This window comes from Rhinolophus hipposideros, assembly GCF_964194185.1.
Source record: "Rhinolophus hipposideros genome assembly, chromosome: 22".
Classification (NCBI taxonomy): Eukaryota; Metazoa; Chordata; class Mammalia; order Chiroptera; family Rhinolophidae; genus Rhinolophus; species Rhinolophus hipposideros.
In genome coordinates this window covers 23415200-23429487 of record NC_138068.1, presented here as the reverse complement: position 1 = coordinate 23429487, position 14288 = coordinate 23415200, and positions in this window count along the sequence as shown.

The following is a 14288-nucleotide window of genomic DNA, read 5'->3' as shown; positions in this document are numbered from 1 at the left end:
TTATTATTGAGTATGCATTAAAACAGATGGTGATGCACATCCCAGACAATCTGCTAAAGAGATTGCAGAGCAGAAAGAAACCCCATCCTGCTCTTATATACAAGCAGATACAACCAATTACATCCACGTTCTCAAACAGTAGCTAGTCCTCAAGTAGGAGGGCCAGACAGCACCATCTGTCACATAGTTTATCATTGGGGTGGCTATCTGTGTTAACTAATTGTCCTTATCCACAGGGAAAGAAACTCATATCTTTATGAGAGGAGGTTGTTTTGCAACTTAGAGCCCAGCGCTGAAGTTAGGCTCCCACCTTCTCACGGAGACTGGGCAATAGGGGTGCTGGGTTACTTGATGTGTACATGACGAAGAGATGGCTCCCAGGTCCCTGAGAAAAACATTCCTGGGTGGTAAACCTGGCAAGAGGCTTATTCAGCTTTTTTAAAGAACCGCATACATCTGAAAGGAGCAGAGAAAGAATTTACAACTTTTCTAAAGTAAATGCTCTAAGTAAAGGGAGAAGGGGTGTCTCCCTTTTTGGCACCAGGGAGAATATTTTTTACATTTGTATTTGCCCTTTCAAGGGCATTTGGGTTGTTTCCAAGCATTCCCTCCCAGAAAGAATGTTGGAGTGGATTGTGAGCAAGAAACTCTCTCTGTGCTGACACGTGAAGACGCTCCAAAAATAATTACACACGTGGCGAGTAGACGCAGAAGAGCAAGTACAGTATGGAGCTGGCCACACTAGTATATTCTGTCAAGGACCAGGTGAGAGGGCAAGTGACTTGGTATCTGGAAAAGGCAGCTCCATTTGACAACCCTCTCTGTGGTTGCTTTTACTCCCCACCCTTGGAAGTCTCGATGACGATGACGCTGACGGCCTTGAAGTTAACATGCATGAGATAGCACACCTCCATCCCCTCTGTGCGATGGGGATGATAAAAGCACTTCCCTCTCACTTTGTAAGGTCTTCTTATTTTTAAGTTAACACCGTCTAATGCTTCAGACAGACGGTGCATGAGCCTCCAAGTGTGTCCCAGGCCCTATAAATGCGGTAGTGAGCTAGCAGGGGTCCAACGGGAATGATCTGGCCAGAGTCCCCCGGAAAATGGGCCACAACGCCCAGACTCTGGCTCTGAATACAGGGTTCTTTCTAATGAGCTGTTGGCATAAATACTGAGACACACTCCAGCATTATCCTGAAGGAAGATGGCCCCAGGAACCTGAATATGTAAAATCAGGCCAAGACTGCCTTGAGGAGAGGCCCACAAAGCCGTCTGAAAGAGAATTTGGGAGGGTTTCCACCAAAACGCTTCCTCGGGGTTGGTCAGCACTAGAATGACGAAAAAGGGAGTCTGTACCCTGTTCATCCTCACTAATGTCCACCACAGTGACCATCAATTTATGGCTCTAAAGAGCCTTCCTGCTGCCTCCCTTCCTGGTTGGCTGGGTGCCAGAGCCTGGGGCCATTCCAGCAGTTACCTACTGAGGGCCTCCCCATGCCCTGGGCTCTTCCTGGGACTTTACTGATTTAATTCTCCCAGAAGCCCTAAAAGTATTTCTTGTATCCTCAATCCTATTTTGCAGATGAAGAAACTGAGGCACAGAGAGGTTAAGTATCTTGGCTGAGGTCACACAATCAGTGAGAGGCCGAACCAGGACTTGGACCCAGGCCGCCTAGGCTGTGTATTACATGATCTTTCTGTGTCAGAGACACGAGCCTCAAACCACGTGAACCAGTCAAGAAAACTTTAGCTTCAGGTGGAGATAAACACCTCCCCTGGCTCACTGTCTTCTAGTTTGAAATGCAAATATTACAGATAGAAATAGAAAACTCCAATCCACTCCCATGGCTTCCACTCCATCACCCCCCAACACACACACACACACACACACACACACACACACACACACAAATTCCTCTGGAATTGAAAAGAAGGGAGGAGAAATTAATGCTTCTGTAGGCAGGACACACACACAGTCTAATGGTATCACTTTAAGAATGATTAGCAAAGGGGCTGAAACTTGTCAGAGGTTTATCACCTTGTCTTGCAATTCTGGTTTTGCAATGGGATAACCTTTTCTGGTTCTCTTAATGATGTTTATAAAGGTAAAGTCTGGTGGGAGTGCTATGGTAAATATTAGTGTTGCCAGGACTCTGCCTTTCATTTGGAGATTGCTGGTTGAGCAGCTGACTTCTGGGTGTGCCTTAGAAAGAACAGCTGCTCTATTACAACTTGTAATTAGGTCTAGGCTGGCGTCCTCTCACACGGTTCAATGGTTACCATGTAAGATACAGAACTTTCTGTCTTGGTGAAGAAAGATATTATTATTGAGAGAATGAAAATAAGCAACAAACAGCACTGCTAGTTGCTACAATGTCCATTCTCTTATTTCTTTCATAGTCATAGAAACCCTGACTTTTAGCTGGACACATGGTAACCCACAGTAAAGACCAGGTTTCCCAGGTTTCCTTGTGGCTGGGAATGGCCATCTGATGACATTTAGACAACAGTTACCGAGAATAATGTGTACAGCTTCTAGGTTGTGTACTTAAAAGGCAGGGGCAGGATCTCCACTTCCTATTTACCCCTTCCAGCTGGCGGAAATGCAGATGTGGTGGTTGGACCTGGAGCAATTGTATTAGACCATGAAGAAAAAGTCACAGGTTGAGAAAAATACAGGAAGAATATAGAAGGAGTCAGAAACCATGATTGTGGAGCCACCATTCTGCCTGGGACCCAGATTTAATGTGACAGAGAAATAAGTTTCTATGTTGTTTAAGTTTCTATAATGTGGGAGACATTTTGTTATAACAGCAGAATTCTCATATTTGCCTATGTATGCTTCTCTATATCTATACATATATGCATACAGACAGTCACATACATACTCACAATCACACAGAAAGAGGATTGGAAAGATATATATCAAAATGTTAGCCTAGTTAGTTCCAGAGGGAGGGATTTCTGTGGGGTTTTTTTCCTTCATGATACGTTGCTGTACTCTGAATTTTTTCTTTGAGCATGTATTATTTCAAAGCTCAATAAAATAAAATCTAAAGAAAGAAAGGTTCCTGTAAATAGATCCTATTGTTTAAATCACCTTCATTTGCTTCATATGAGCATCCAAAAATCTCAGTCACTCTTTCTCTGTAGCGCGCGCGCACACACACACACACACACACATGCACAGACAGACCTTATGGAATATTTGGCTTTGTTTCCTGTGGGTTATGAAACTTTTGTTTCAGATGTTCTTTTTACTGAACAAAATGTCTTGGAGATGGTTCCATGTCCCTATGTATAGGGTGACCTTGTTTCTTGTAACCAGCACAAAGCACTTTCTGGCTGGGCTTTACTGGATGGTCCCTGTTGGTGGATATCTATACCGATTTTAAGCTACTGAAAAAAAATGCAGTGATGAAAAGTTCTCAGACCTGCCTCTCTGTGCACTTGTACAAGGCTTTGAAGTAAGAAGCCTTGTGCATGGGTTTTAATCTGGCTCCCCTGATTATTTGCTATGTGACCTCAACTGACTGTGCATTTTTGAGTCTCTGTCTCCTCACCTGTAAAATAAGGAAAATAATGAAGTTACCCCATGATATCATTGTGAGGACAATAACAAATGAAATGTATTTGCATGCCAGGCACTTTTCTAAGTGCTTTCCATGAGTTAATTAAGTTAATGCTCACAACAGGGTAACATGAGGTAATGTTAAGACAGATGCCCTGAAAGTTTTCTAGAAGGTTCCAGCTTTCAGACAACCAGCATAAAATCCTCTGGCTCAACCTACACATGGAACCCTTCCACAGACTTTTTAGAGGAGGTGGTCAGAGGAGATACATGTATGATTTCAATCTTTTAAAATTTATTGAGGTTCATTTTGTGGCCTAATGTATGGTCTATCCTAGAGAATGTTCCATGTGCATTTAAGAAGCATATGTGTTCTGCTGTTGGTGGTAGAGTGTTTTATAGATGTCTTTTGGGACTAGTTGTTTATAGAGTTGTTCAAGTCTTCTATTTCCTTGTTGATCTTCTGCCTATCCATTATTGAAAATGTAGTATTAAAGTGTCCAGCTATTACTATTGAATTGTCTATTTCTCCTTTCAATTCATTCATTTTTGCTTCTTATATTTTGGGGCTCTGTTGTTAAGTACAGATATGTTTATAAATTTTATGTCATCCTGATGGATTGACCCTTCTAACATTGTAAAATATCTTTATCTCTTGTTACATATTATGTTTTAAAGCCTATTTTTTTCTGATATTAATAAGGCCAATCCAGCTTTCTTATGATTGCTATTTGCATACTATATCTTTTCCATCCTTTAACTCTCAGAGTTAAAATTTGTATCTTTGAATCTAGAGTATGTCTCCTGTGGGCAGTATATAGTTGGAGCTTGTTTTTTGTATCCTGTCAGAAAATCTCTGCCTTTTGATTGGATCCATGTATATTTAATGCTATTATTAATTAATAGAATTGAATTTACATCGGTCATTTATGTTATGTTTTCTGTATATTTCATGTCTTTTTTATTCCTCTATTCTTCCTTTACAGCTTGCTTTTACATTAAATGAGTATTTTCTAGTATAACATTTTAATTTCTTTAAAAATTGTCTTTTTTTAAAAAAAATGCTGCTCTAGGCTTACCATATATGTCTCCACTTATCAGAATCTACTTCAGATTTATACTAACTTAATTACAATGAGGTATAGAAATGTCACTCCTACATAGCAATGTTCCTTCTTCTCCCTATTTGCACTATTCTGGTTATATGTATATTACATCTTATATGTTGCAAACCCCATGACACACCTCCAGGAATGCTCACGAGCAGAAAGGAGGTGAGGGGAGGGCAGTGGGAATCACTGGTTAGATCACCTGATTCCCCCCAAATCTGTTCCAGTCTCCAAATCTAGCAGCAGCCTTCCCTCCAAGAAACTGGAAGAAGTCCCTTATCCCCCAACCACCACACATACAGTGCACGCTGGCTCATAAAGTTCTGGCTGACAGTGCTCAAGACACTGTCCATTTAGGGCTGGACCTGGGCTTATACGTTGCCCTTGTTGAGGTTCCTCTTTGACACTGCAAGTCCCCTTGCCATCACCATCCCCTTTCCTAAGATGGGGAAACAAGGAAGTCCCCCCACATTTATTGAGAAAGCATTGAATTCCTAATGAAATAGGTAATCGTCTTATGGATGAGACTAAGGAGGCTCAGAGAGGTTAAGTAACTGAACCAGGTCACACAGCTGGTAAGTGATAGAGCTTGTGCTTAAACCCAGGAAGTCTGGCTCCAGAGCCAATAGGCATGATCACTCCACTGTGCTACTGCCTGAAGGTGATTGTTAGACAATCCATTTCCTCCTGACAGTGGTAAATGTTTCACATCTCTAAAGGAAAAAAACTCCTGTTTCTATTGCCAATTTCTGTGGTGTAAATACTCTCACTGTTGCTGATTTCAAGCTACAAACATGATGGTACTGAATGAAAAGTTGGGATAAGATGAGTATGATCAGCTCTCCGGAGCTGGTGCAGGCCACTAAATTGGGCAGGCTGGAAGCCCACGGAAGAGTGAACAGGAGGTAAGCAAGGGAGAATGGGGGTCTTTAACGTACAATTTCCCACTAATGAGCTCGCTGGGCAATCTGAAGTGCTGACTATTATTCCTGTCTTTCAGATGAAGGAGCTGGGGCTCAGTGAGCCTTATGAATTGTTTCAATACACAGTTACTGAGCACACAACCAGAGTGAGCCCTGGATGGAAAGGGCCAGTATTTGGGATACAAAGATGAGCCAACCTGGGTTCTGGCTTGCCTGAGGTGCTTGTGGGCCGACAACGGACACACACACATGTACACATGGCTCCCATGGGGCTTCCATTCAAGTGGTTAGCATGATGGTGAAGAGTGTGGGTTCTCCTCATACACTGTTGGTGGGAATGCAGACTGGTGCAGCCGCTATGGAAGGCAGTGTGGAGGTTCCTCAAGAAATTACAAAGAGAATTACCATATGACCCAGCAATCCCTCTCCTGGGTATCTACCCAAAAAATTTGAAATCATTTATCCATAAAGACACGTGTACCCCAATGTTCATTGCAGCTTTGTTTACGGTGGCCAAGACATGGAAACAACCAAAATGTCCTTCGATAGATGAATGGATAAAGAAGTTGTGGTACATATACACAATGGAATACTATTTGGCGTTAAGGAAAGATGATATAGGAACTTTTGTGACAACATGGATGGATCTTGAGAGTATAATGCTAAACGGAATAAGTCAGACAGAAAAAGCAGAGAACCCTATGATTTCACTGATATGTGGTATATAAACCAAAAACAACAAAAGAACAAGACAAACAAATGAGAAACAAAAACTCATAGACATAGACAATAGTTTAGTGGTTACCAGAGGGAAAGGGGGTTGGGGGGTGGGTGATGACAGTAAGGGGGATCAAATATATGGTGATGGAAGGAGAACTGACTCTGGGTGGTGAACACACAATGGGATTTATAGATGATGTAATTCAGAATTGTACACCTGAAATTATGTAATTTCATTAACAATTGTCACCCCAATAAATAAAAAAATAAAAAAAAAGTGTGTGGGTTCTGGCCCCAGATTCCTTGGTTTCAAATCCAGCCTCTACCATTTACTGGCTGTGACCTTGGGCTAGTTACTTAACCTCTCAATGCCTCAATTTTCTCATCTGTGGCGATAATATCTATCTCATAGCATTGTTAAGAGGATGATGTACCATAAATGAATGCAGGTAAAGGGCTCAGAATAGTGCCAGGTGCATAATAAATGCTCAAGAAATGTTGGCTGGTTTTTATAATGTAACCTCAGAAATGCAACTGTGTGCTCCCAGAAAAAGAGAGAGAAGGGTTAACGATATACACAGTGTGGGTGATTCTGCCTGGACATGAGCCCAGCTGTAAGCAAGATGTGGGGTGGGGGAGCATGGACCCACTGTTCACAATCCCACACATCTGAGTGAGAGCTGAATCGAAAATTATAGTTTGCAAATCTATGCAGTCGCTACCACATGCTGCCCCCTTTATGTTAAGTGTATTTATTACTGTGAAGGACGATGTTTAGAAACCTGCCCTTACTGTACTTGATGGGTGATTAAAAGGATTTGGGGTCGTTTTTTAAAATGTGTTTATTTTTATAATTTTCTCCTCACATTAGAACCCAACACCCACATTAAGTGCTCTCCCCCAGTTAGAATAAATGGGTGAGGATTTTCAAAATCTTGTTCAGCTGGTGGTTGCGGAAGCCAGCGGGAGACCTCAGCCTGGGGACTCCCAGTCCAGTGCTCTTCCTGCTGCAGTCTGGGCCCTGGGAGACAACCCTAACATTCACCCCAGGACCCCTGACCTCAAGGCCTGGCTCCTCTCTGAGTAGAGGGGAAGGCAGGTTCAACACAAAACTGTTTAAAGTGAGGGGAAAGGAATGTAGATTCGAATCCCTGCTCTCAGCTGACTCGTGTGACCTCCCTGAGGCTCACCCTCTAAAAAACTTGAGGTCGACCCCTGTCTTGGCCTGTATATACTAGAAAGCATACCTATTCTACACACAGTAGGTGCTCAAGTGCATATTCCCTTCCCTCTGTCCTTACAAAGGCAGTGGTCTCGGGTTGTCACGTAGCTTTGGGCCAGCAGGTGGCGCTGCAGCCCAAGAAGCAGGGAAAGGGGGCCTGGAGGGTTGATCAGCTGGGGGCCTGCAGGTGAGAAGAGGCAGCATTCAGAGGGAAGGTAGGAATCCCGGCCACAAGAGTGCCTCCCATGCCACATATACAGACACATGAGAGGCTCGAATACATGCATAACCAAAGACCAACTTTGAACCAGAACAGGGTCTTCCCATACACAACCTCCTTGGATCCTCATACTGCCCTACGGATAGTGCCAATAAGATCCCATTTACAGGTGAGGAAACTGAGCCCAGAGAAGCAAAGTGTTCTGCACTAGGTCACACAGCAAGTCCCTGACGGAGCTGGGATTTGGTCTATGCCCATAATAATATTAACAGCCAACATTTATGTAATTCCTGTATGTGCTAATACTGTCCCAAGGCTTTCTGCACATATTAACTCATTAATTAAATCCTTATAACAGCTCAATGAGGTAGGTATTAGCATTGTTTTTAGCTTCATGTTACAGAGGAGGAAATGGAGGCACTGAGAGTTAGGCAGTTTGTCAAAGGCTACACAGCCAGAGTGCAAGAGCTGGGATGTTAACCGAAGTCTGGGCTCTAAACCACCGCAGTCTGTGACCTGCTGGGCGCCTGGGGGCCTGGAGCGGACGAGCATACACGTATGCATGGGCACGCTCCACTCTCACATTTACATGTGTAGCCAGAGCAGCTCCAAACTGTACAGAGTACGAGGTCCCCTGCGTGCTATGAAGTGACCAGGGCCACAAGCACGCACCTCACCTGGCCCTGGCACCATCCTCCTTGTCTGGCCACCACCTCAGGAGCCACTCGTGTGTGTGTGTGTGTGTGTGTGTGTGTGTGTGTGTGTGTGTGTGTTGGGAGGTGAGGGAGCAAAGGACCCTGCTAAACACTCACTTTCCCACAAGGGAGACTCCTCCTGGAAGCCTCCCGCAGCCCCCCCAGAGGTCATGGGGTCACCTCTCCCATCACAGCTGCACCTTTGCAGTAAGGGCAGGATCTCACTACAGAGTGGACCGGCTAGGGAAGGGCAGGAGTGAAGCAGAGAGACCAATGAGGAGGCCGTGGCAATGACTCAGGTGAGCAAAGAGTGGTGGCTGAGGACCCAGGTGGTAGCTTTGGAGATGGGAGCAACTATCTGGATTCCAAATACGTTTTGACGGATGATAAGCTAATAGTATTTAATGTGTGGTTGTGAGAGAAATTGTTATTGTATGTAATAAACTATACACTTGACCCTTGAACATCAGGGGTTTGAGCTGCGCGGGTCCAGTTACACACAGATTTTTTTCAAGAAATGCAGTTGGCCCTCCTTGTCTGTGGGTTTCACATCTGTGGATCCAACCAACTGCGGAAGGAAAACAGTATTTTCCATCTGTGGCTGGGAATCCGCACATGCAGAGGGCCGACTGTGTGCTTTGTTCTGTGCCGTTTTATGTAAGGGACTTGAGCTTCCTCAGATTTTGGTATGTGCGGGATGGCCTGGGCCAATCCCCTGCAGATACTGATGGACAACTGCGTTACCAAATTCTGTAAATACCTTAGGTACTATGCTGTGTAACAAATTAACGCAAAACAGTGGCTTACGAGGACTACAAGCATTTATATCTCAAACCATTTCGGTGGGTCAGAAATTCAGGAGTGGCTTAGGTGGGTGGCTCTGACTCGGATATTTTTTCGAGAGGCCCAGCCTTGATGGGACTGGAGGCTTCACTTCCAGGGCCTCATTTCTCTGCTGCTGGTCATTAAAGGGCCTCACTTCCTCTCCGTGGGCTGCTTGAGTGTCCGCATGACCTGGTGGCTGCCTGTCCCCCACGCCAGTAACCAAGAAAGTGGACAAGACGGAAGGAAGCCGCAGTGCCTTTTATGAGCCAGCCCCAGAAGTTACATTGTCTCATTTCTACACTGTCTTCTTGGTTCCACAGGGCAGCCCCCTTCAGTGACAGAGGCATGGATTCAGGGCATGGATGGCAGGACACATGGATCGCTGAGGCTATCTTGGAGCTCGACCACATAGAGAAAATGTTTCTCCTTTCTTTTTTCTTTGTCTCATTTTTTAATTGTGGTAAAATATATGACAAGGTGTGAACAAAAAATTCAGTGAATGTTTAAATTTAAAAAAGAGTATTACAATAAAAGACACATTGCCATTAGTCCCCCTCAAAATACTCCTTCACTTTGAACATACTTACCTCATTGTTCTTGCCACTTTCTGAAGCGATTCTGGAAGTCCTCTTTCGTGAGTGCCTTATATTCTGAGGGTGCCTTGGGGAGCAACACCCCAAGGCTCCTGCCCCATAGAGCTCACTCCATAGGGAAACCTAGGCCAACATGATATCAGAGAGTGACATCAGGGATATCAGCAGGCAGCCCCAGGCCCCATCCAGCCCTTGGGCCTGGCATAGCTGCTCCTCACAATATATTGTAAAAATCTAAAAGAGTTTCCAGCAATTTCTAAAAATTGGGATACAACATCATAATGTCAATTTACAGCTACTCTTGAAAAATTGAAAGGTCTGACCCCTCAGGCCTGCTTTCCTACCTGGGGGAGTCACCTGGATCAGGGCACCAGCCCCCACATACCTACAGTGTTGGCTGCTGATGGCTCAAATGAAGGGGGCTGTTTTACCCAAGATTACATCTCTGCCAGGCCAAAATACATACAGAGGCCGACCCTGCCTGTGTCAGATTGCGACATCTCTGAAGGGCTGTCCCAGCTCCAGAGCTCTTGATGGGACTTCCCGGGGCCTTTGTTACAACTGCCTGCCCCTGTTTTACTCACTCCCCCCACATCTCAAGAGCACTTCCCGGTAAACCACCTGCACCCAAATTTCCATCTCATGGTCTATTTCCCAGGCACCGTGACCTTCAAGAAGCACATGTGCTTGCAGCTCCCCAAGGGCCCTGCCTAGCCCACCTGGCCACGCTGGCACCTGCGATTTTAACCACTGGCTATGTCCTGGCCTCCCCACAGTGACAACAAAAGGGTGAGCTAACATTTGCAAGGCAGGGACTACATGCTAATGTGCTAGGTGTTATTCTCAGCAATGCCTTCATTTAATCCTCGCAATAACCCCGTGAGCCTAGAGTCACTACATACTTATTTAAAAGGCTAAATTTGGGGCCGGTCTGGTGGCTCAGGAGGTTAGAGCTCCATGCTCCTAACTCCGAAGGCTGCCGGTTCGATCCCCACATGGGCCAGGGGGCTCTCAGCCACAAGGTTGCCAGTTCAATTCCTCGAGTTCCGCAATGAATGGATGGTGGGTAGAGCCCCGTGCAACTAAGATTGAACACGGCACCTTGAGCTGAGCTGCCTCCCAGATGGCTCAGTTGGTTGGAGTGTGGACTCTCAACCACAAGGCTGCCAGTCCTCCACAACTAAGACTGAAAAGACAACAACTTGACTTGGAAAAAAGTCCTGGAAGTACACACTGTTCCCCAATAAAGTCCTGTTCCCCTCCCCCAATAAAATCTTAAAAAAAAAAAAAAAGGCTAAATTTTAAAACGACATCCTGACAATATTCAGTGCTGGTGGGAATGCAAAATGGTAGTCATGTTGGAAAAAAGTTTTGTCCGTTTCTTACAGAATTACAAATACACTTACAGTATGACCCAGTAATTGCCCTCAGATATCGATCCTGAAGAAATGACAACTTCTTTCCAAAGACCTGGTTGCGCGTGCTCACACCAGCATTATTTACCATCACCCCAAACTGGAAGTGACCCAAATGCCTTTCACCTGGTGCATGGACAAATGAGCATGGCGATCCATACTTTGGAACACTACTCAGCAATAAAAAGGAACCGACTTCTGATAAACGGAACAACGTGGATGAATCCCAACTGTGTTATGCTTGGTGAAAGAAGCCAAACTCGAAAGGCCACATACTGTAGGATTCCATGTACTTAACATTCTGGCAAAGGCAAAACTGGACAGACAGACAATAGGTCTTGGCTATCAGGTGTATCCATTTCCTAGAGCTACTGTAAAAAGTACCACGAACTGGGCGGCTTAAAACAACAGACACGTATTCTCTGAGGGTCCCAAGGCCAGAAGTCTGAAATGAAGGTATCGCAGGGCCACGCTCCCTCCAAGACTCCAGGGCAGGAGCTGTTGCTTGCCCCTTCCAGCTTCTGGTGGCTCCAGGCATTTACGGTTTGTGGCCACATCATTCCAATCTCTGTCTCCATGGGCACATTGCCTCCTTCCCTGCATGTTTCCCTCTCTCTTATAAGGACTTGTGATGGCATTTAAGATCCACCTGGATAATCCAGGGTAATCTTCATCTCAAGATCCTTAATCACATTTCCAAAGATTCTTTTTTCAAATAAGGTAACAAAATTCAGGGATTAGAACTAGGTATCTTTGGGGAGCCATCACTCAACCTACTACAACAGAGATTAGGGGGAAGGGTATTGACTACAAAGGGGCATGGGGGAACTTCTTTCGGATGATGGAAATGTTCTATATATCATTTGTGGTGGTAGTTACCTAACTTATACATTTGTCATGACTTCCCCAGGTGCCCCAGTTTTAAGGGGCAGAACTAAGGGAGAATGAGACAGCCTGGGGCCCAGACTCAATATAATCAACACACTATTTATTATTTGGGAAGAAAATGAGGTGGGGGTGGGGGTTCTGGTTTCCACTGCTAATAATTAAGCAAAAGAGTTTGAAAATGACAGGAATAGATGAGCTCCCCTACAGCAGTGACATTTCACGATTCCATAGATCCTTGGTGTTCAGACTCTGCTTCAGAATTCCATGAGGCTGAAGAGGCTGCCCACTTCAGAGCCAAGAGGGCAGTAGTCTGGGACGCTCTGGCTGGGAGGGGGAGGTCAGAGGATGATGGGGATGGATGAAAATAATAGCACGGGGGGGAGGGTTCTGACCCCTCTCCCAGTAGAGCACTCACACCCCGTCCCTGGGGACCAGGCCTCTGTCCCCTCCATTCACTCACCCCAGCTGATGCCACACACCCCCACCAGAGGCCTCCCCACCTCTTCTCATTGTCTGAAGGGCTCAGATGGAGGGGCAGCCCATTAACCCCTTCCTGGCCTCATTGCTTCACTCTGCAGCTGTCACACCCGGGGCCTCAGGCCTGAGCAGGGAAGAGGACCCAGTAGTTAATCACAATTACAGCTCAGAGTGTCAGCTGTGAAGCTGGTCTTCACCATCGGCTGCCAGCCGGCCCAGGCTGAGGGGCGACCCGCATCAGCCACGCAGCGGGTTCTGAGACCTTACAGAGGCAAAGAGAGGACAGTTCCTTCCTGGTTCACTCCTGGGGACTGCCCCAAAGACCCCAGCAAGGTATCCTCCTTTGTCAGAGCTGCATTAAGGAGCTTTCAAACCCGACGAGCCTGCCCCCTGTCCCCAGGACCTCTGCCTGAGCCTCAGTGGCAGGCTCTTCATTCTGCAGGTCTCCACTGAAACATCACCTCCTCCAAGAGGCCTTCCCTGACCACCCTGGCTAATGTGACACTGTACCCAGCAACTGTCTATCACATGCCATGTTTTCATGCTTTGTTTTGTTTTTCCAAATCACTTGTCACTACCTAGAATTGTCTTAGGTATTGACTGGTTTCGTGTGTGTATTAGTTTCCTAGGGCTGAAGTAACATATTACAAGTTAGGTGGTTTAAGGCAACAGAAATTGATTGTCTCGCAGTTCTGGAGGCTAGAAGTATGACATCAAGGTGTCAACGTGGCCATGCTCTCTCTAAAGGCTCTCAGGAAGGATGTTTCCTTCCTTCTTCGTGGCTTTTGGGGGTTGCCCACAATCCTTGGTATTCCTTGGCTTGTAGACACGTCACTCCAATCTTAGCTTTTTTGCCACATGTCATTCTTCCTTCTTGTGTTTGTGACTGTGTCCAAATTTCCATCTTCCTTTAAGGGCATTAGTCATTGGATTAGGGCCCTCCCTTATCCAGTATGACCTCATACTGGACGACATCTGCAAAGACCTATTTCCAAAGCAGGTCACATTCATAGGTACCAGGGGTTGGGGCTTGAACGTATCACACAAACGCACAACAGTGTGTTTTTTCCTCATGATCTAAGAGAGTAGAGCAAGGAACAGATATGGAGGTAGGTTCATCCCTAAAGATGGCTCCCACCCATGTCCGGGGACCCTGGGGTCAGCTCACAGTGAGCACCAGTAAACATGGTGGCCTGGCCAGATGAGGAAGAGGGGAGGCAAAGTGCAGGAGGACCGCAGAAGCCAGAGGAACCAGTCTGCCTCGGGACTGGTGAGCGCTTCACCGAGCAGCTAAGCCTTACAGGAAAGGAGTGGCGGGGAAACAGCATGGGCACAAAGGACTGAGAGAGCCTGGGGACTGAGCTGTCTGCAGGTTGGTGACAAGGAACTGGAGAGGATCTGCCTGGCTGGGACCAGAGAAGGCAGGAAGAGCTGGGAGTCTGAACTTTGCCCTGATAGTGATGGGGAACCACTAAAGCATGTAAAGCAGGGATATGTTGATGTCAAATTTGCATGTGACGGATCTCTTCATGTTTAGTTTTTATTTAGGTAGTACATTCACCTATTTCTTCAAGAGTCAGCAGGTGTACCAGGGTATGGCAAAAAGTCTCCGTCTTCCCCAGCCCTCA